This window comes from Eutrigla gurnardus, assembly GCF_963514095.1.
Source record: "Eutrigla gurnardus genome assembly, chromosome: 17".
NCBI classification, from domain to species: domain Eukaryota; kingdom Metazoa; phylum Chordata; class Actinopteri; order Perciformes; family Triglidae; genus Eutrigla; species Eutrigla gurnardus.
In genome coordinates this window covers 21,209,178-21,229,288 of record NC_139928.1, presented here as the reverse complement: position 1 = coordinate 21,229,288, position 20,111 = coordinate 21,209,178, and the positions used below count along the sequence as shown (strand labels likewise).

Sequence of the window (20,111 nt, the reverse complement as noted above, 5' to 3'; positions counted from 1 at the left end):
GACAGGACAAAAACTCAAACTTGACATACCGGTGTGACACCTGGGTGACTGTCATGACATTCTCTAGTCTACTACTCACATATATATATGCACATTCACAGTATATCTGCAGCATCATACTAGCCTACCTTTTATTTTGTATTCATTTCATTCTTATTATTTTCTACTTAACTTTTTCACCATACAATATATTGATATTGTAGTTGAACAACATCATTTGTAAGCAATAAAGTACACAAATAAGAGAATCCTCCTTCACCGCAACATTTCATTCATTCATCCTTCCATGCAGTTGGAATGAAAATTTAAAATATAGGGAGCGACTGCTTTTCAAGTGATTATTACTTTTAAATGTTATTATTATTTAAAGTTTGAATCGGGAATTAAAGCTCAGTGTAAACCACAGTCGGTATGAGGATCTAGTCAAAATATAACATTTTAAATACAATCTACAACAACCTCTGTTTATTTAGATGAGGTAATCTGGAATTAAAAATAAAAGATGACTCTCTCAACTATATCTACATTGTTTAGAAATGAAGTTTAAACTGTTTCCAATGACTTTGCTGCATTGAACTGACACACAGCACCAACTCTTATCTAGTAACAACTTGAATGCTCATCAGCATGAACGCAGACTTTGTTAAGTACGTGAGAGACCAGACGACATGGTGACTACAGCAGCAGCAGCAGAGGGCGCTGTTTATCTGAGCCTTGCACCCCATGCTGCTGGTCGCTTCACATTTTGTTTTCAGCAGGAATTAAACCTTGACCAACTTTAGCACTCAGTGAAAGCCACTTTTGGAAATCAACGCAACAAAAATGTTAAATATAATAAAACAAGATGTACTAACAAGTATGCGGGCATTTGTCTGAAAGAAAAACTGGGATTAAACAAAATACATGAAAGATAGGAGCAAATGTGATGAAACCTGAATCTGACAATACAAATAACAATGAATGTTGAAATTGAATATGAGTTTGTGTCTTCTAGTCGTGACCTTATAGCGCTTGTTGTTGAAGTTTACTGGATAAAGTCACCAACTCAAAGCCTGAAATCAAGAAGAGATGAGACAACGTCTCCGTTTGGGTCTTACTGTTCCTCTTTTTGTGAACCACGAATCCAATCACAGCGAGGACGAGAGCAAGAAGTACGACTGCAGCGATGACGATGATGACGGTGGTCATGTCAGTGGGCTTCTCTGTTGAGCACAAAACAAGAGGAAATAGTCACAACCTGAACAGATGAAGCAGGTTCCAGGAGAAGAACCTCCATTTGTCAACCGGACCACAATCCTGTATTCAGTGTGTTTGTTGGTCCTTTTGAAAACGTGATCCTGACTGATCTCCTGACAGATACATACATTCATCCAGTTATTAAATCATTCTACTCATCCTCTAAAACTGACCAGTAGTTCATTCAATACGGCGCCTACGACCTCTGAACTGTGGTTTGATTATTATGTTTCTAATAATGTTTCTCATCACTTCTGGTCTCAGTCTCACCTTTGTTGCTCCTGATGACGTCCAGTGTGTTGACGATGTCCTTCTTCACACCAGAGAGCTTAAACACACACTCGTACCTGCTCCGGTCTTCAGCTGCCACTGAGAGTTTCAGGTCGGCACTCATCTGGAAGGTTCCATCGTGGTTGGGGAGGATCTCTCCGAGGTCCACGTCCTCATGGAGATCCTCTCCATCTCTCCTCCAGAACAGTGCGGCTCTTTGAGGGTAGAAACCTGTAGCGTGGCAGCTGATTGGAGAGGAGGGAGTCTTCTGGAGGAAGGACACTGAGGGAAGGTCTGAGGAGAGAGAGACGGGTTAGAGGTTCTTTATCCTTATTATTATGATCTGCTGTGTATTAATGATCATGTCTGATGTATCTGAAATGCCTTAGTGACACATACACGAGAAATATATGCAGATGTGACTTGTCAGTAAAGTTTCAGTCATGTTCTCTGTGTCGATCTCTGTTGTGATGACTTGGAGACGGCGTTCCCTGAAAACAACATCAAGCCATACGTGTGTTGTATTACGACGTGATGACGTATGTGCAACAGGTAACCGTGCCGAGGCACAGTACGGATCAGATGGCCCTGGTGTGAGGGCGCCCAGATGAGGAAGGTAGGACAGAGGGTGAGACGAAGACAGAGACAGGAACTGAGACAGACAGGAACAGGGCAGTGACAGGGATTCTACCTTTTCTCAGCAGAGAGCTCCTCCCGTACTTCAAATACTTCTTCAGTAACTCAGGACAACGATAGGTGATGTAGTGTTTATCCCAGTCTATCCCAGCTTTATTAATATCCCACTTGTGATTGGTGATGACAGCCTGTTGTTTTGAAACGATCAATCTCTTTGTCTTCGAGTTAAACGCAATGAAGTCTTCTCCATCATAACCATATTGAAAGAAACCATTTCCCTCATTGGTCTCATCATCCCATTCACAGCCAAATATCTTCTGGTGGACACCTGAGAGAGAGAGATAGAGAGAGAGAGAGAGAGAGAGAGAGAGAGAGCATTAAACCAGAGTGAGATCATCAGTTAATATCACATCGTTTCCATGGAGACACATTGATCCACAGACAACAGAGAAGGTACACCTGCTACTGTTATTGGCTCCATGAAAGCCAACCATCACCTGGACAGTGTGGACGTCTCAGGGGGAGATGGTCTGAGTACGGTTCTCTTCAAGTCCGTGTTGCAGTTCGCTTTGCCTGGTCATTGTGAACACAAAGTGTTCCAGCTTCGCTTTGCCATCGTATTTTACCCCTCTAGACCAGAGGTCTTCAACGTTTTCAGGCCAAGTAGCCCCAAGACTTATAGTGACCCGGGGTCCGTTTCACAAAGCAGGTTTAGTAAAAACCTTGAGTTAGTTAACCCTGAGATGAGGGAAACTCTTTCGGTTTCACAAAGCCAGTTCAGCATAAATCTGAGTCAGTTACCCGGCTAACATACTCCGTGAACCTAACCTGCTCGCTAGCAGGTTTGCTTCAACAAACCCTGAGTTTCTCCCTACATGTCTCCGCCTTTTTCCTCAATCTGAATCAACTCTGAAAAATTGTGCCGTCCTTTCATCGTCAACCTAATCGATATGGAAATGAAAGTGATTCTAGCAGCTTTGTGTCGGGAGAGGATTTTGATTACCTTTCCTTTCAATCACATTAGATATTATCTAAACAATATTCTCCGACATTTTCAACATTTCATATCGCGGACATAATCCGCAACCAGATTCTTTGCGGAGCTAGCTTTTTTGCGAACGGGAGATTTATGAAATGTTTAAGTACATTTCTTTGTTGACATACCTGCTTATATTACTGTTTAATATGTGAAATATTATTAAAATTATAGTTACAGTTATACACATTAGATCGGGCAGTAATTGTCTGCCACGCCAACTATCGCTACTTTGCTGCAGTTACGTTGCTCCGCTTTCTCAGGATGAGCTCGTTTTCTACATTATGTTTCTCAGCGTGTGCTTCCCACCTTCATCACTTCTGGTCTCAGTCTCACCTTTGTTGCTCCTGATGACGTCCAGTGTGTTGACGATGTCCTTCTTCACACCAGAGGACGCTGGAGACACGTTATTCTGGTTTCTCAACGCTGTCCGCACCTGAAAGGAGCATTTAACCTCCTGCTGCTCAGCTCTGCTGTGATCATCTTCAGGCTAATGCAATGTAATGTGCAGAAATGTTTGAATGAAGCTCACATACTCTGCAGTAAACAAGAGCTCCAAGTGTGTCTTCATTGATGTTTCTCTTTTAGCACAATGGCGCCTGGCGTCAGTAGAAACAGCGAGAAACTGAGAGTTCCTTCGTTGTGTTGAGGAAGTGTCTGTTAGCTTCACGGAGTTTGTGACCAGTTATAAGCTGGTCACAAACTCCTGTTTCCTTGTCAGTTCCTTCTGTGTATTTGGTCTAGTATGTTCCTTGTGGTCCAGCCTGTTATCCCTGCTGTCGTATTCAGTGAAAGCCACTTTTGGAAATCAACGCAACAAAAATGTTAAATATAATAAAGCAAGATGTACTAACAAGTATGCGGGCATTTGTCTGAAAGAAAAACTGGGATTAAACAAAATACATGAAAAATAGGAGCAAATGTGATGAAACCTGAATCTGACAATAAAAATATAATGAATGTTGAACTTGAATATGAGTTTGTGTCTTCTAGTCGTGCCCTTATAGCTCTTGTTGTTGAAGTTTGCTGGATAAAGTCACCAACTCAAAGCCTGAACTCAAGAAGAGATGAGACAACGTCTCCGTTTGGGTCTTACTGTTCCTCTTTTTGTAAACCACGAATCCAATCCCAGCGAGGACGAGAGCAAGAAGTACAACTGCAGCGATGACGATGATGACGGTGGTCATGTCAGTGGGCTTCTCTGTTGAGCACAAAACAAGAGGAAATAGTCACAACCTGAACAGATGAAGCAGGTTCCAGGAGAAGAACCTCCATTTGTCAACCGGACCACAATCCTGTATTCAGTGTGTTTGTTGGTCCTTTTGAAAACTTGATCCTGACTTATCTCCTGACAGAAACATACATTCATCCAGTTATTAAATCATTCTACTCATCCTCTAAAACTGACCAGTAGTTCATTCAATACGGCGCCTACGACCTCTGAACTGTGGTTGCACATTAAAACAGATACACAACGTTTTTATCATTTACAGCTTAAAAATGAATATTAATTTACAAACAGGGTGAAAAGAAAACGTCTTTCAAAGCATAAAAAGAAACAAAAGACGGTTTATAAACGTGTATTTTGTATGTTCGATTATGTTTCTCAGCGTGTGCTTCCCACCTTCATCACTTCTGGTCTCAGTCTCACCTTTGTTGCTCCTGATGACGTCCAGTGTGTTGACGATGTCCTTCTTCACACCAGAGAGCTGAAACACACACTCGTACCTGCTCCGGTCTTCAGCTGCCACTGAGAGTTTCAGGTCGGCACTCATCTGGAAGGTTCCATCGTGGTTGGGGAGGATCTCTCCGAGGTCCACGTCCTCATGGAGATCCTCTCCATCTCTCCTCCAGAACAGTACGGCTCTTTGAGGGTAGAAACCTGTAGCGTGGCAGCTGATTGGAGAGGAGGGAGTCTTCTGGAGGAAGGACACTGAGGGAAGCTCTGAGGAGAGAGAGACGGGTTAGAGGTTCTTTATCCTTATTATTATTATCTGCTGTGTATTAATGATCATGTCTGATGTATCTGAAATGCCTTAGTGACACATACACCATTTATGTTTGTATGTATTCAATGTAAATAACTGTGATGTGAAGATAAGTGAGAAAAGAAGGGAGAGACAGTAGAGATAATGAGACTTGCACTCACACTGCTCCAAGCCTGTACCAGACTGGTACTTAATAAAAATGCCGCCGTGTATCTCCTTCCAAAATCCAGTACGCTTGCGCTGTCTGCTCGAAATCGCGTGTTTACTAGAAATATGTGCGGATGTGACTTGTCAGTAAAGTTTCAATCATGTTCTCTGTGTCGTTCTCTGTTGTGATGACTTGGAGACGGCGCTCCCTGAGGACAACATCAAGCCATACGTGTGTTGTATTACGACGTGATGACGTATGTACAACAGGTAACCGTGCCGAGGCACAGTACGGATCAGATGGCCCTGGTGTGAGGGCGCCCAGATGAGGAAGGTAGGACAGAGGGTGAGACGAAGACAGAGACAGGAACTGAGACAGACAGGAACAGGGCAGTGACAGGGATTCTACCATTTCTCAGCAGAGAGCTCCTCCCGTACTTCAAATACTTCTTCAGTAACTCAGGACAACGATAGGTGATGTAGTGTTTATCCCGTTCTAGCCAAGCTTTATTAATATCCCACTTGTGATTGGTGATGACAGCCTGTTGTTTTGGAACGATCCATCTCTTTGTCTTCGAGTCAAACGCAATGAAGTCTTCTCCATCATAACCATATTGAAAGAAACCATTTCCCTCATTGGTCTCATCATCCCATTCACAGCCAATTATCTTCTGGAGAATGTGGACACCTGAGAGAGAGAGAGAGAGAGAGAGAGAGAGAGAGAGAGAGAGAGAGAGAGAGAGAGAGAGAGAGAGAGAGAGAATTAAACCAGAGTGAGATCATCAGTTAATATCACATCGTTTCCATGGAGACACATTGATCCACAGACAACAGAGGAGCTACACCTGCTGCTGTTATTGGCTCCATGAAAGCCAACCATCACCTGGACAGTGTGGACGTCTCAGGGGGAGATGGTCTGAGTAAGGTTCGCTTCAAGTCCGTGTTGCAGTTCGCTTTGCCTGGTCATTGTGAACATAAAGTGTTCCAGCTTCGCTTTGCCATCGTATTTTACCCCTCTAGACCAGAGGTCTTCAACGTTTTCAGGCCAAGTAGCCCCAAGACTTATAGTGACCCGGTAGAGGGCCCCCATAATATTAAACAAACTGGAAGATTTGTATGTGCTCAATATAGGTAGTATTCATGTTAAGGTGTATTTGTTGACATATCTTTGGGGATTTATTTGGGATCAAATAATTTTGGGGACCCTCTGCAGTCATACTGTGGACCTCCTAGGGGTCCCGGACCCCATGTTCAAGATCTCTGCTCTAGACTTTCTGTTTGGGACACAGTCATATCAGCCACCGATTCATTCAGTAAAAATATGAAATCTGAATAGGCTTCAACTCTTTCTAGTTGCTGATCCATCTTGTAAACAGCAAATACAAATTAAAATCATCAGGAGACACCGGTTACCTAATTGGCTAAATAACAGAGCTAACAGCTAATCACGTTCAAGGAGATCACACAGCGTTACATTATGATCATCATTATTCAGTAACAAAGAGCATTGGGCCATATTAAACATTATCATGATGTGTTCTAATGTAATCTTGTAAAATAGATATTTTATAGAGAATTAAAGAATAAAAAAGCTCAGAATTCTTTCTGTGTGGAAATGACACTAAACATCACGTCAATGAAGGAGAAAGCATTAACTTTAATGAACTACAGTGTGAGCAGGACTGAGGCCCCATCAGAGCTGAGGTGGACCAGAATCAGAACTGAGGTTGAATCTTCAAATCTTTTGTCTGAACAACACGGAACAGGAGTTAATACAAAATTATATAAAACACAGAAATGCAGAAAATTATCTAATTAGAGAAACTGGAACTAGAACGTGTTTTCTGATTTATTAAATAAAAGACTGATAATCAATGTTCTGCTGATTAACTAGTGGATGTGTGTGTGTTTGTGTGTGTGTGTGTGTGTGTGTGTGTGTGTGTGTGTGTGTGTGTGTGTGTGTGTGTGTGTGTGTGTGTGTGTGTGTGTGTGTGTGTATATGTGTGTTTATTAAAATACAGGATCAAAGTATAAACCAAATGTTGTCAGAATGAAGTGAAATATAAACAAACCTCCACTTTGGTTGAAGTGCTGCTTTGTAACTTCAATTTTGTTTTTGTCGACCTGCTGAACAACCACACAGCTCTCAGTGTGACTCTGCCAGTACTGAGGATCATCTTCTGTGATTCTGTTCATCCAGTCCTGTTTGGGTTCCAATCTCCTGGTGTTGCTGTCATAGTGAGTTACCTCAACGTCATCAACCAACCCAACAGCCACAAACTCTGGGAAGTTTGGGACTCCAGAGGACGCCGTGAAGAAATACTTCATCGAGTGAATCTCTGCAACACAAGATGAACATCATGATCTCAGTTTTTATCTTCAACAAATCACTGAACAATGTTGTTTTCCTGCACACACAATCCAAAAGAACTACTTCTCTCTCTCTTCTATCGCTGTTTGTTATTTTTCATATTCCAGTAATAGGTTTTATTTTGTTTGATGTTGTCGTCAGAGTGTTTGTGGATTTCAGATGTTTGAGTATAAAAGTTATTTTTTTAAATACAGAAAGAACCAAGAAACCAAATCTGACCGTTTGTCCCTCACTTTCATAAATCTTGATTTCTGTAAACTGAAGTTACATCTCAACATCGTTGTTAAACAACATGTTGTGTGAAACCAAATCCTCTCAGCTTTATATTATTTTATTTTATTTATTGGGTTCTATTGTTCAGTCTCACAATGCTATTGGATCGTACATTTGTTTGTAAGTCCCGCTTTATGGCCATGAACTCACACAACCTCTCAAGGTTTCCTTCTAACATCTCTCCGTTTCATTGGACTGGATTCATCAGATTCAACAAAAAGTAAAATGTCTTTTAGTGTAGTAAGCAATCAACCTTGCAAATGAACCCTTAGCTGTTCTGAATTGTTGTTCAGACGACGTGAGCACAAATACAGGAATTCTGCTCCCATCTAAGCCAAATTTTGCAATATAATTTTTTTGTATTATTATTCTCTAAATTCATACATAAACTTTTTTTTAAACTCTTAAATTTCTGCATCAAAGGCCTCCTACAACAACATCTGAAAGGTAAATTTTTTTTTTTTTTAGGTTTTTCTATATCTGGGTCTTACATACAGGGTTAAACATGAAATAGCTCCATCTGGAGGACAAACTATGTAATGGAGACGCTGCTCATGAATTACCTCAAACTTTGTCATTTCTTCACCTGGATTTCTTCTTACTTATCACACAATATTTATACACACTGATATGATATATATGTAATATGATAATATGTGCTAATACGGATGATTTGTGAGTGACGTTCTACTAAACAGCTTCAGATCTGACCAAACCAACTCAGTAGTGACGTATTACATTCAAACAGACGAGTGTTTCAGTGTGGAGACACATTTCATCCCGAACTTGGAGGAAGTCCTGGAGCTGAACACCAAAGACGACCGAAAGAAGCGTCGGCTCATATAAACAGGGCTTAAAGACATGACGCAGTTCTTCTGTTACAAGCGAGCAACTTAAAAGCCAACAACTAAAGTGTGGACTCACCTGCGGCCGCGCTGTGGAGGCCGACGGCCAGGAGAAGAAGCACAGTCCACGTCTCCATCGTCACCTGTCCTTCTCAAGCTGTCTTCAACTCTTCACTTGTTATTATTGTGGAGGCAAAGTGATGACGTCCGAGCTGCTGCTCTATCCGGGCTGAAGTGAGGCTGAGACCAGGAGGAGCGCTGACTTCACCCTCCGTCTGAGCAAATGGGGATTTTAGCTGAGCACCGAGTCACTAATAGCCGGGGAAAGCCACTGAGGTTAATAACGAAAGTTAAAGTGGAGCGATGTTATTTCAGCCTGCGTGAGAGGACGCTGGAGACCCTTTATTCTGGTTTCTCAACGCTGTCCGCACCTGAAAGGAGCATTTAACCTCCTGCTCCTGTCATCTGCAGGCTAATGCAATGTAATGTCAGAGTCATTTGCCATCTTCCGAAAAAGGCTCAAGACTCACCTGTTCAGACTTCACCTCGACTCTAGCATGACCGCCCCCCCCCCCCCAAAAAACTTACCTATAGCACTCTGATCGTAGCACTGCTGCTCTTAAGGTACTACTTTACTCAGACCTAACACTTGTTCTATTTTTAGCTCTTACTTTATCGGCAATGATATGTTGTGGTTTCTTTGTTTCCTTCTTTTGACAAATGTACTTATTGTAAGTCGCTTTGGACAAAAGCGTCTGCTAAATGACCTAAATGTAAATGTAAATGTGCAGAAATGTTTGAATGAAGCTCACATACTCTGCAGTAGTGTCTTAGTCTGCTTGTGTTCAGTCAGGCTGTCGACAACAAACAAGAGCTCCAAGTGTGTTTTCATTGATGTTTGTCTTTAGCAAAATGGCGCCTGGTGTCAGTAGAAACATCGAGAAACGGAGAGTTCCTTCGTGGTGCTGAGAAAGTGTCTGTGTGATTTAGTCTACCGGTGATACCGGCACTCGCGCAGTCAATTAATCAGTCTCGCGTAGTCGGCCACTCGCGAAGTTTTTTTGCTAGTGTGGAGAAAAATGTAAATACATGAGCTAATCACACATGTTTTAAATTACTACACACACATACACACACACAGGCACAGGCGAGAGAGCAGCAAGGGCAGGGGTCAAACAACATACCAAGGATACATTCCTTAGCGGAAGCCGCACAGGGGAGGAGTATATGATTGTTATGTGTGGCCAGGTAGTGTTTCTTTTCTTGCTGCTGTTTCCCCTCCCTCCTCCTTCTCCCTGCTCTCCAGGCTGGTAGACTATTTGTAATCAGCCTGGGGATAAAAAGGGGGAGGAGGGAGGCCTCGGGTTCTCACTCTGGGCTCAGCAGGAAAAGGGGAAGGTTCGTTTGATTGTCAGTTAACCCTGGTTTTCTCCCCCACTTCTGTCTTTATGTCAGAAGTTCATTATTTTAGTTTATTATTTTAGTTTGGGTTGGAGATCCCTGGCAGCCATGTTTTGTCGTATTTGTTTTAGGTTTGCCCTATTTCTTTCTTTTTCTTAGCGGGAAAACACAGGATGCGACGGCCCACAGCGTGGCTGGCCCTGCGTTTTCCCCTTTTGTTCTGTTTGGCCGGGATCTCCTTCTCCCTTTTGGTTGAATACTTTAGATCTTTAAAGGTTAACTTTCTTTTCTCCTTTTTCTTCCCCAGTCATCGTTAAGTTTAATAAATAAACTTTTGCAACTTAATTCTTGTGGTGTCCCTTCTATGTGCTATGGTCTCATCGAGCCTAAGTCAACTAACGTCTATGAGGCCGTAACATATGTGGGGGCTCGTCCAACTTTTTTTGTACACTGCTGATGGGTTTTTTTTTCATTTTGAACCCCAGTTCAGTGTGACAATACCCTATAGGACAGAAAAATGGGCTGGTGTGTTGCAAACTGTGTCTAGCTTTATGTTGTGTGCTTGACACTTCCTTTGTTTGCTTCATTGCAAACTGTGTCTAGCTTTATGTTGTGTGCTTGACACTTTCTTGTTTGCTTTATTGCCTGTGTCTTTGAGTGTTATTAGGCTCCTAGGCTGCAACTTATCATAGTGCACTTTAACTGGTATTTCCCATTGTTGGTCTATAGTGTACTTTGTTTTTTTTGCAGTTGCTGTTTGCTTAGTATAGCCTGATTTTGTGAGTGTCGGTATACTCACATGTGGACGCCACATTTTTGCTGCAGTTGCTTTGTGTTATTGTTGTGAGCAAATTGTGCCTTTTTAAGATGGACTTTAAATTGTCTGACTTTGTTAAGCAACCTACGCTTGACTTGTTTGATCGCTGCACAAAAGAGCAGTTGGTAGAAATGGCCGATCACTTTAAAGTCGGCATTTCTAAGCAGTTACGGAAGCCGGAGTTTAAATCTGAGTTGTGGTCTGCTTTAACAGCACTTGATGTCTTGCCTCCTGAACCAGTTTCACCTCCTGTCGATAAGTCATTTGAAATGCTTCGTCTCAAAGAACTAGATCTTGAAATGCGCCGATTAGATCTTAAAGAAAAAGAACTTTCAAATGATCTGGAGATGCGTAAAATGGAAGAAGAAACCAAACGACAAATTAGAATAAAAGAACTTGAAATACAACAGTCTGCTCGTTCTCCAATTAATTCTGATGAGTTTGAGGTAAATCGGTGCCTTCGTTTAGTTCCTCCATTTAATGATAGAGATGTTGACAAATATTTCATTCTCTTTGAGCGTGTTGCCGCCACCTTGAAATGGCCTAAAGGAATCTGGCCGTTGCTTTTGCAGTGTGTGTTTACAGGCAGAGCTCAGGACACGTATGCGTCGTTGTCATCACAAGCCAGCCTAGACTATGATGAAATCAAAGTAGCTGTGCTGAGGGCGTATGAGCTTGTGCCTGAAGCATATCGCCAGAGATTCCGCAAACTTAAAAAGACAGACGGTGTTACATATGTTGAGTTCGGCAGGGAGAAGGAGACCTTATTTGATCGCTGGTGCCAGTCTAGGAAGGTGCAGGATTTCGGTGGACTGCGTGATTTGATTCTTTTGGAAGATTTCAAAAATTGCTTACCTGATAAAATCGCAACGTATATTAATGAGCAGAATGTTGCAGAGGTGTCCAAAGCGGCGGTTTTGGCCGATGAATATGTCCTCACACATAGAGAGACATTTGAGAAGCCTTATTCCTCTGCAGAAAACAGGTTCGCGTTCTCCAAACCCTTTGTTCCAAATCCAGTATCGGCGAATTCACATGATGTGAAATCAAGAGTGGAAGATGGTGATAAACCAGTTTGTGCGTACTGTAAAAAGCATGGGCACACAATAAAAACCTGCTTTGCACTTGAAAGGAGAAATAAAACTCCAAAGGTGGTTAATTTGTTGAAAACAGAGCCACAGTCCCAACAGTCACATGTTCCTCAACAGCAGACTCCAGTGAAGCCCGACCTCCAAGTGTATTCTCCTTTCTTGATGAAAGGGTTTGTTTCTTTGACAGACGTAGGTCCAAAGGTTCCTGTGACCATCTTGAGGGACAGTGCAGCCTCACAGTCTGTTCTTCTGGAGGGGGTTCTGCCACTGTCTGAGGAGTCATCTGTTAATGCTAGCGCTTTGGTGCGTGGTTTTGGAATGCAGTGGGTGGGGGTGCCACTTCACTCAATCTACCTGGACTGTGACTTAGTTAAAGGTTGTGTCGTGGTGGGTGTGCGTCCTGAGTTTCCCATTGATGGTGTTGCACTTATATTGGGAAATGACTTAGCTGGCGGTAAGGTACTGCTCAATCCAGAGGTGACAGCCATTCCACTCCATGAGCAATCAGCTGATCTACAAAAAGAGTATCCAGAGGTGTTTTCTGTGTGTGCTGTGACGCGTGCAATGGCCGAGAGAGGAAAGGAGTGTTCGTCTACTGGGGAGAATGATGACATTGACTTATCTGACAGTTTTTTGACCGAAGTTGATAGTGGCATCTCTTCGTCTGTCTTGCTGTCTCCTTCGGGGGATTCAGTTTCTGACTCCCCTCCTGTCGAGTCTGTTCCATCTCCTGTTTTTCTGACCGCCCCTCCTCTTGAGAAAGACCTCAAATTAAGCATGTCGAGGGACCAGCTGATTGTAGAGCAGAAGCGTGACCAGTCCCTCTCTTCCCTTTTCGAAACAGTTGTGTCAGAGGACAAAATTGAGAACATGTCCGCTGGTTACTTTGTCAAAGATGATGTGCTGGTGCGTAAATGGACACCGCCTCAGGCATCCAAACAGGACGACTGGAGTGTTGTGACACAAATTGTTGTTCCGCAGGCATTTCGACATGAAATTGTTTTGTTGGCCCATGATAATCCTTTGGCAGGTCACTTAGGGGTAAATAAAACGTATGATCGGGTGCTGCGCTGTTTCTTCTGGCCAGGATTGAAAAAGGATGTACGTCAACACTGTAAAACATGCCATGTATGTCAGGTTGTTGGCAAACCGAATCAGGTTATTCCACCATATCCATTGTATCCAATCCCTGTAGTGGGTGAGCCATTTGAGCGGGTACTTGTAGACTGTGTAGGTCCATTTTCCCCGTACAAAATCTGGAAACAAGTTTCTTCTTACAGTCATGTGCTCCGCTACACGGTTCCCTGAGGCCATTCCCATGCGCAACATCACGGCCCCTGCTGTTGTAAAGGCCCTGGTGAAGTTCTTCTCGACTTTTGGGTTGCCAAAGGTGTTACAGACGGATCAAGGGTCTAACTTTATGTCGCATATTTTTGCCCAAGTACTAAAACAACTTAATATTGCTCATTGCCACTCTAGCGCGTATCATCCGGAGAGTCAGGGGGCGATCAAACGTTTCCATCAGACATTAAAATCCATGCTCCGAACGTACTGCTTAGAGTTCAACAAAGATTGGGATGAGGGTGTCCATCTTCTTCTCTTTGCAGCTCGTGAGGTCGTGCAGGAGTCTTTAGGCTTTAGTCCGGCTGAGCTGGTTTTTGCGCACACTGTGCGTGGTCCCCTCAGGCTTCTTCGGGAGAAGTGGTTGAATGATGCAAAACCGCAAAATTTGTGTGACTATGTCAGTAACTTTCGTTTCAGACTCCACCGTGCCTGTGAGTTGGCGAAGGGAAACATAGCTGCTGTACAGACGAAGATGAAGACATGGTTTGATAAGGACGCTCAACTGAGGAGTTTCAATCCAGGTGATAAGGTGCTGGTATTGTTGCCTATTCCCGGCTCGGCTCTGCAGGCTCGCTACAGCGGCCCGTATGAGATCAAAGAGAAGTTGAATGATTGTGACTACATTTGTAGCGACAGTTTTCCTATAAAAGGTCGCTAAGAGGCTTAGGTGGGCTCCAGGCAGTTACGCGTCGTTCAAATGAATCCAAGTCCAGTGATGTTTATTGTTTGACGATTTATTCTTGGTTATTTGACGATTTGACGGTAAACAGAAAATATGAATCAGGAGCGCCACTAACCCCCTTTCTCTGTCACCCCATGCCGATCCAAGTGCCCAGGTGTATAGATTAAACCACACCCATGTGTCAATCAAAACGGAAGTGACATGACCAAAAAACAGTATGAGTGACCTTTCAAAATAAACAATAAACAAACAGACCAAATATGGATTTTGGCCCCTACAATTCCGGCCCCTAATTATTATGTTTCAAATAATAATTACTATTTCGACATAATCAACATAGTATATAAGTATATTTTCTTGATCTTCTTTCTTCATTATTTGTAATCCAATATACGTTCTCTAAGGAAAGAGTGATTAGTCAAAATCAAGTATTCAGGAACAAAGTCAAGGGGTCAAAAGTCAGTTTGGTTCAGTCAATGATCCTCTGCCTCCAATAGTAGGCAGACTTTGTTGATGGGCCTGGTCAGAAATCCGGTCTTTGACTTGATCCGAAGCTGACGTACAAGTCCCTTTTTGTCCATAATGGTCTCCACAATCCTTCCTGTTCTTGTACCTCCTCTGTATCCTCTTCATCTTCCAGCTCCAGCACCTCAGGATAATTGGCATCCAAAGATTCAGCCCCTAGCAGGGTCTCTATCAGGGTCTTGAGAAGGTCCGACTGGATCTCCTCTGGTTTCTGACTTCTTCTTTCCGGTCCTCCGTCTCCTTTCCTTCCTCCTCACTATCCTCCTCTAGGATTTTAATGTCTTTCCTATCCTTCTCTGTCTCCTTCCTGTCTTCCACACCTTTACTTGTGTCCCGTCCTTCCTTTTCCTTGTCCTCCAGTTCACCATCCTCCTCTGTTTTCTTCCTTTCCTCCTCAATCTCCTTTCTGTGCTCCCTGAGCTCTTCCCTGTCCTCATTCGCCTCCTTTCCTTCTCTTTCCTTTTCCTCCTGCTCCTCCTCTGATGCCCCTTGTCCTTCAATGGTAAACCAAAGCAGTAATGTCCATTAACTAGCTTTGCAGATGTTGATACCAAATCCAAGAACTGCTGATCTTCTTTTGAAGGCTCTTGGTCATCTTTGACACACTCAGGAAAGTCAATCTTGAACTGCTGCTCCCACTGCTCATCAAGTGCAACAACTGATATCCTGTTAACCCTGATCTCTGACTGCTCCTGAGCATAATCATCTTTTCCTCCCAGAGGTCCGTTAACTGTCCAGCCGAGCATTGTTTCAACGGCATACGGTCCATCTCCCACACTCCGGATGACTTGAAGTGGTTCCAGAGCCTTTGGTACATCGGAGCCAATCAACAACTCAATCTCACAGTCCAGTTCAGGTAAGTGAATATTCTTCAAATGATGCCACTGATTGATGTCATTTTGATGTGGGATGTTTCCTTTATGCACAGGCATGGTCTTCTGAGTGTACACACATGGGAGATCACAGAAATCAGTGCCATGGAGTCCTGTAACCTCTAGGCCTGAAACAATGCTGGTTTCAACGACCTTCTTTTGACCCATTGTTCTCAGAAGAATATTTGATTTTCTTCCCTGGAGATTTAGCTTAGTCATTAGCCCCAATGTGCAAAATGACGCAGTGCTTCCCGGGTCAAGGAATGCATATGTATGCACTGTTGTGTTCCCCTTCTTGGCCTTTACTTTCACAGGCACTATTGAGAGTTTGCAATTGTCTTCACCGGCCCCAGTAAGACCACTTGTCTGTACCGAGGCTATGGCTCTGATGTCAGCTTCTTCTTTTGTTTGAGCTTGATGTTTGTCCATTTCAAATCTCCTTTGGTGGATATGCAGCATCTGAGGATGCTTCAAATTGCATATGTTGCAGCTGAGTCGCTTCCTGCAGTCCTTGCTCATGTGTCCTATCTGCAAACAACCAAAGCAGGCTCCATTTTCTTTAAGGAAAGTGATTTTCTCATGATGTGCTTTCTTTTCCAATAGGAAACACACCTCCAAAGCATGTCCACCTCCACAGAACAAACACCTTTTTACAGCCGGCCAACTCTCCATTTTCCTCGGTCCATTTCCATTTTTCTCATGTGCAACTGTCACAGTGGTTGCAAATGTACTTCCTTTGATTCTTGGATGAGGTGGTTTTGACATAAAACTTCTTCCATCCTTGCTTGGTGTTGGAGTGTCTCTGATGTCTCCAAATACTGGATCAGTTGCAATCCTCACCTGTTTTTCAAGGTAATTGACCAGATCCCTGAAGGTAGCCCTTTGTTTGTACCTTTCCTGAAAATCACATGCCACAGATCTCCATTTATCCCTCAGTCGATATGGCAGCTTCTTAATTATAATTAGCAGGTTAGCTGACATGTTGAGCTCTTGCATGTTGTTGACATCTTCCATGGCATTGCAACATCCTCTTAGAAACAGAGTGTATGCTTGTAGTGTTTTTGTGTCATCTGGTTTAATTGACGCCCATGAAAGAGCCTTCTCCATGTAGGCTGTAGCAATTTTATGCTTGTTGCCAAAGTGCTCCTGCAGTAAGGATTTTGCCTTCCTGAATCCTCTGTCTGCTGTCATATGAAGGCAGCTCCTCACCATTTCTCTTGGTTGTGCTTCCGTATATTGTTCCAGATAATAAAGACAATCTGTGGGGTTTGGGTTCTTGCTTTCAATGTTGTGTTCAAAGGATTTTATGAATGTTTGAAATTGAAGTGGGTCACCATCAAAACGACAAATCTCCTTCTTGGGCATTAAAGAGAGAGACTGTTGTTGGACCATTAATGCAGTGATGTCATTTTGCTTTTCCATGATGCTAAGCATGTTGCTCTGTTCACCATTGTTAGGAGCAGGAAATGTTGTTGGTATTGTAACATGTGCATCCATAGTTAATGTATTTGACTGAACTGTCACTGGCACTGTGGGGAGAGATTGGGTTTGAGTACTGTCTCCGTCAGCAGTGGCAGTCATTTGTGTTTTCTTTTCACGTTGTTTTTTCTCCATATACGAGTTCATACCATCCGACACTCTTGATCTGTGGCTACGCACACCAGATCTACTTGAGGCTCCAAGAATCTTCATTTTTGCCATTGTAGCAGCAAGGTTTCCATCCAGCTCCAGTTGCTCTTTTTTCCTCCTTAGCTGCTCCTCTTGTGCTTCTATGGCATGTTTATCTTTTAGCATTTGTTGTTTTACAATAAGAGCAGCCATTTCAGCCTCAGCCTTGATGCATGCAGATGAGGTGGTGGAAAATCTTGAGCATGAAGAATGTGATTTGTGACTCCTGTTGGTAACATTTGACACACTGTCACTTGGTTTAATTTCATCCTGCATGTCAGATATTGCTTTATTCTGTTGAGAAGGAATGGCAGTTGGAACAGAGTGTGGTATATCTTCCTTTAATTCAACAGGTGCAACAGGTGCCTCCTCTTCAGGTTGAATGGGAGAGATGACTGATTGTGCAGCAAACACATCTGCAGTCACATTTCTTGCTTGCTGAAAGTGTCTTTCAGTCTCAGAGAGCCATGTTTTTACATCATTAGTGAAGTCTGTGTTGTGTTTTATTACGCATCCAAACCACTCATTTTGTGTTACCTTTTCCTCTTTGGGAAGTAAAACAATCACTGACTCATGTGCTGCCTTTGCATTTTCATCCAGTTGTTTGAGTTCATTCAGTTTGAATTGCACTTTCTTTGCATTTTCATCATTTTTCATGAGCTCTATAATTTCGCGTGAGAGTGCTTTCATTTTTGTCACATTAGATTGACGTTGCTTTTGAAGAGTTTCCATTTTGCAAGCCAGCGCTTTGGCTGTAAGCTTGACCGTTCTCTTCTCCGTATTTTCCATTTCATTTGCGTCACTCATTATGTGAACTTTCAACGTGCACAATTCACCAAAGCACTGAGCAACAGACACAATGCAATCCGTAATGACATTGCTTCAGCCACAATGCGATTTTCAACACAACAGCACAGCACGGCGGCCACTGCTCACCACACAGTCAAATCAGCCCAAACAATTGCCGATCGCGACAAACGAAGCACGCGCAACACAAGCCCAAACAATTGCCGATCGCGACAAACGAAGCACGCGCAACACAAGCCCAAACAAACAGTCCCCAATGGACAAAACGGCAGCCTCTCCAAACTGTGCTCCACCTCAAACAAATACACAGAAGGATCAACCAACACACCGTCTCCGATGGCTGCGATGCGCCGCTGCCACCCATGTCTCCGATCCAAGGCGTCCGCGGAAAAGAGCCCAATGCGCCACACAGTTCGTTCAGTGCAGAACATCGAGATCCAAGCGGTAAGAGCCACGTTGAATTCCGTCCATGCCGTGGTGTTTTTGGATTGAAATTTCTGTTTACTAATTGTAGCGACAGTTTTCCTATAAAAGGTCGCTAAGAGGCTTAGGTGGGCTCCAGGCAGTTACGCGTCGTTCAAATGAATCCAAGTCCAGTGATGTTTATTGTTTGACGATTTATTCTTGGTTATTTGACGATTTGACGGTAAACAGAAAATATGAATCAGGAGCGCCACTAACCCCCTTTCTCTGTCACCCCATGCCGATCCAAGTGCCCAGGTGTATAGATTAAACCACACCCATGTGTCAATCAAAACGGAAGTGACATGACCAAAAAACAGTATGAGTGACCTTTCAAAATAAACAATAAACAAACAGACCAAATATGGATTTTGGCCCCTACAACATTGTTAATACACCCGATCGCAGACGGCGTAGTAGATTGTGTCATATCAACATGTTGAAGCCATACTTGGAGAGGGAATGTGCCAATTTGCCTCCTCCTGAGGAGAAGGTTAAAAGTGTCCTGTCGCTGTCCAGTACTGTTTCCACTGATGTGCAGTCTCTTGATGAAGGTGACATCCATAGTCCATCCACTGCTGTCGTTCAAGGACGGCTTAAAAATTCAGAGATGTTGTCAAAACTGGATGAGAATTATCTCCACTTAGATGAGTCAAAACGCGAGGACGTGCTAAAGCTAATTAGATCTCATGTCTCTTTGTTTTCAGACGTGCCTACGCGTACACATGTGCTTCAGCATGATATTGATGTGGGTGATTCCCCCCCGATAAAACAGCATGCTTACCGCGTGAATCCTGATAAGCGCCGCCGGTTACAAGAACAGGTTGACTATATGGTGGGCAATGGTATCGCCGAACCGAGTTGTAGCCCTTGGAGTTCACCATGCCTTTTAGTGGACAAGTCTGATGGCTCTGATCGGTTCTGCACAGATTTTCACAAGGTCAATGGGGTTACTAAAGCCGATTGTTACCCGCTTCCCCGGGTTGAGGATTGTGTGGACAATGTTGGCAGTGCCAATTTTGTATCTAAACTTGACCTTTTAAAGGGTTACTGGCAAGTGCCACTTACTCCTCGGGCTAGAGAAATCTCTGCGTTTGTGACACCCGATGCGTTCCTGCAGTATACTGTGATGCCCTTTGGTATGCGTAACGCTCCTGCTACATTTCAGCGCCTGGTCAATACTGTTCTGTGTGGAGTAACCGGTTGTGAGGCTTATCTTGATGACATCGTGGTGTATTCAAGCACATGGGAAGAACACATTGAGCAATTGCATGTGGTTTTTGATAGACTTCAAGCTGCCAATTTGACGCTAAATCTTACTAAATGTGAATTTGGCCAAGCTACTGTCACCTATTTGGGTAAGATTGTGGGTCGTGGACAGGTTAAACCAATCCAGTCCAAAGTGGAGGCCATTCTGTCATTTCCTGCTCCTTCTTCCAGACGCGAGTTGCGCCGCTTTTTGGGGATGGCAGGGTATTACCGCAGTTTTTGTACTAACTTCTCGGCTGTTGCGGCTCCACTCACTGACCTTCTTAGCCCAAAAAGGCGTTATCACTGGTCTGAGATTTGCCAGCATGCGTTTGACTCTATTAAAGCTTTGATGACTCATGCGCCGGTGCTTGCTGCTCCACAATTTGACC

General features: G+C 43.3%; 1 protein-coding gene across 1 annotated transcript in view; it reads right to left on the bottom strand.

Annotated features, from left to right (window-relative positions):
- The window catches only part of LOC311028080 (major histocompatibility complex class I-related gene protein-like), a 153,649-nt gene that overhangs the window by 13,949 nt on the left and 119,589 nt on the right, over window positions 1-20,111 (bottom strand). The gene's annotated exons all lie outside the window — the stretch shown is intronic.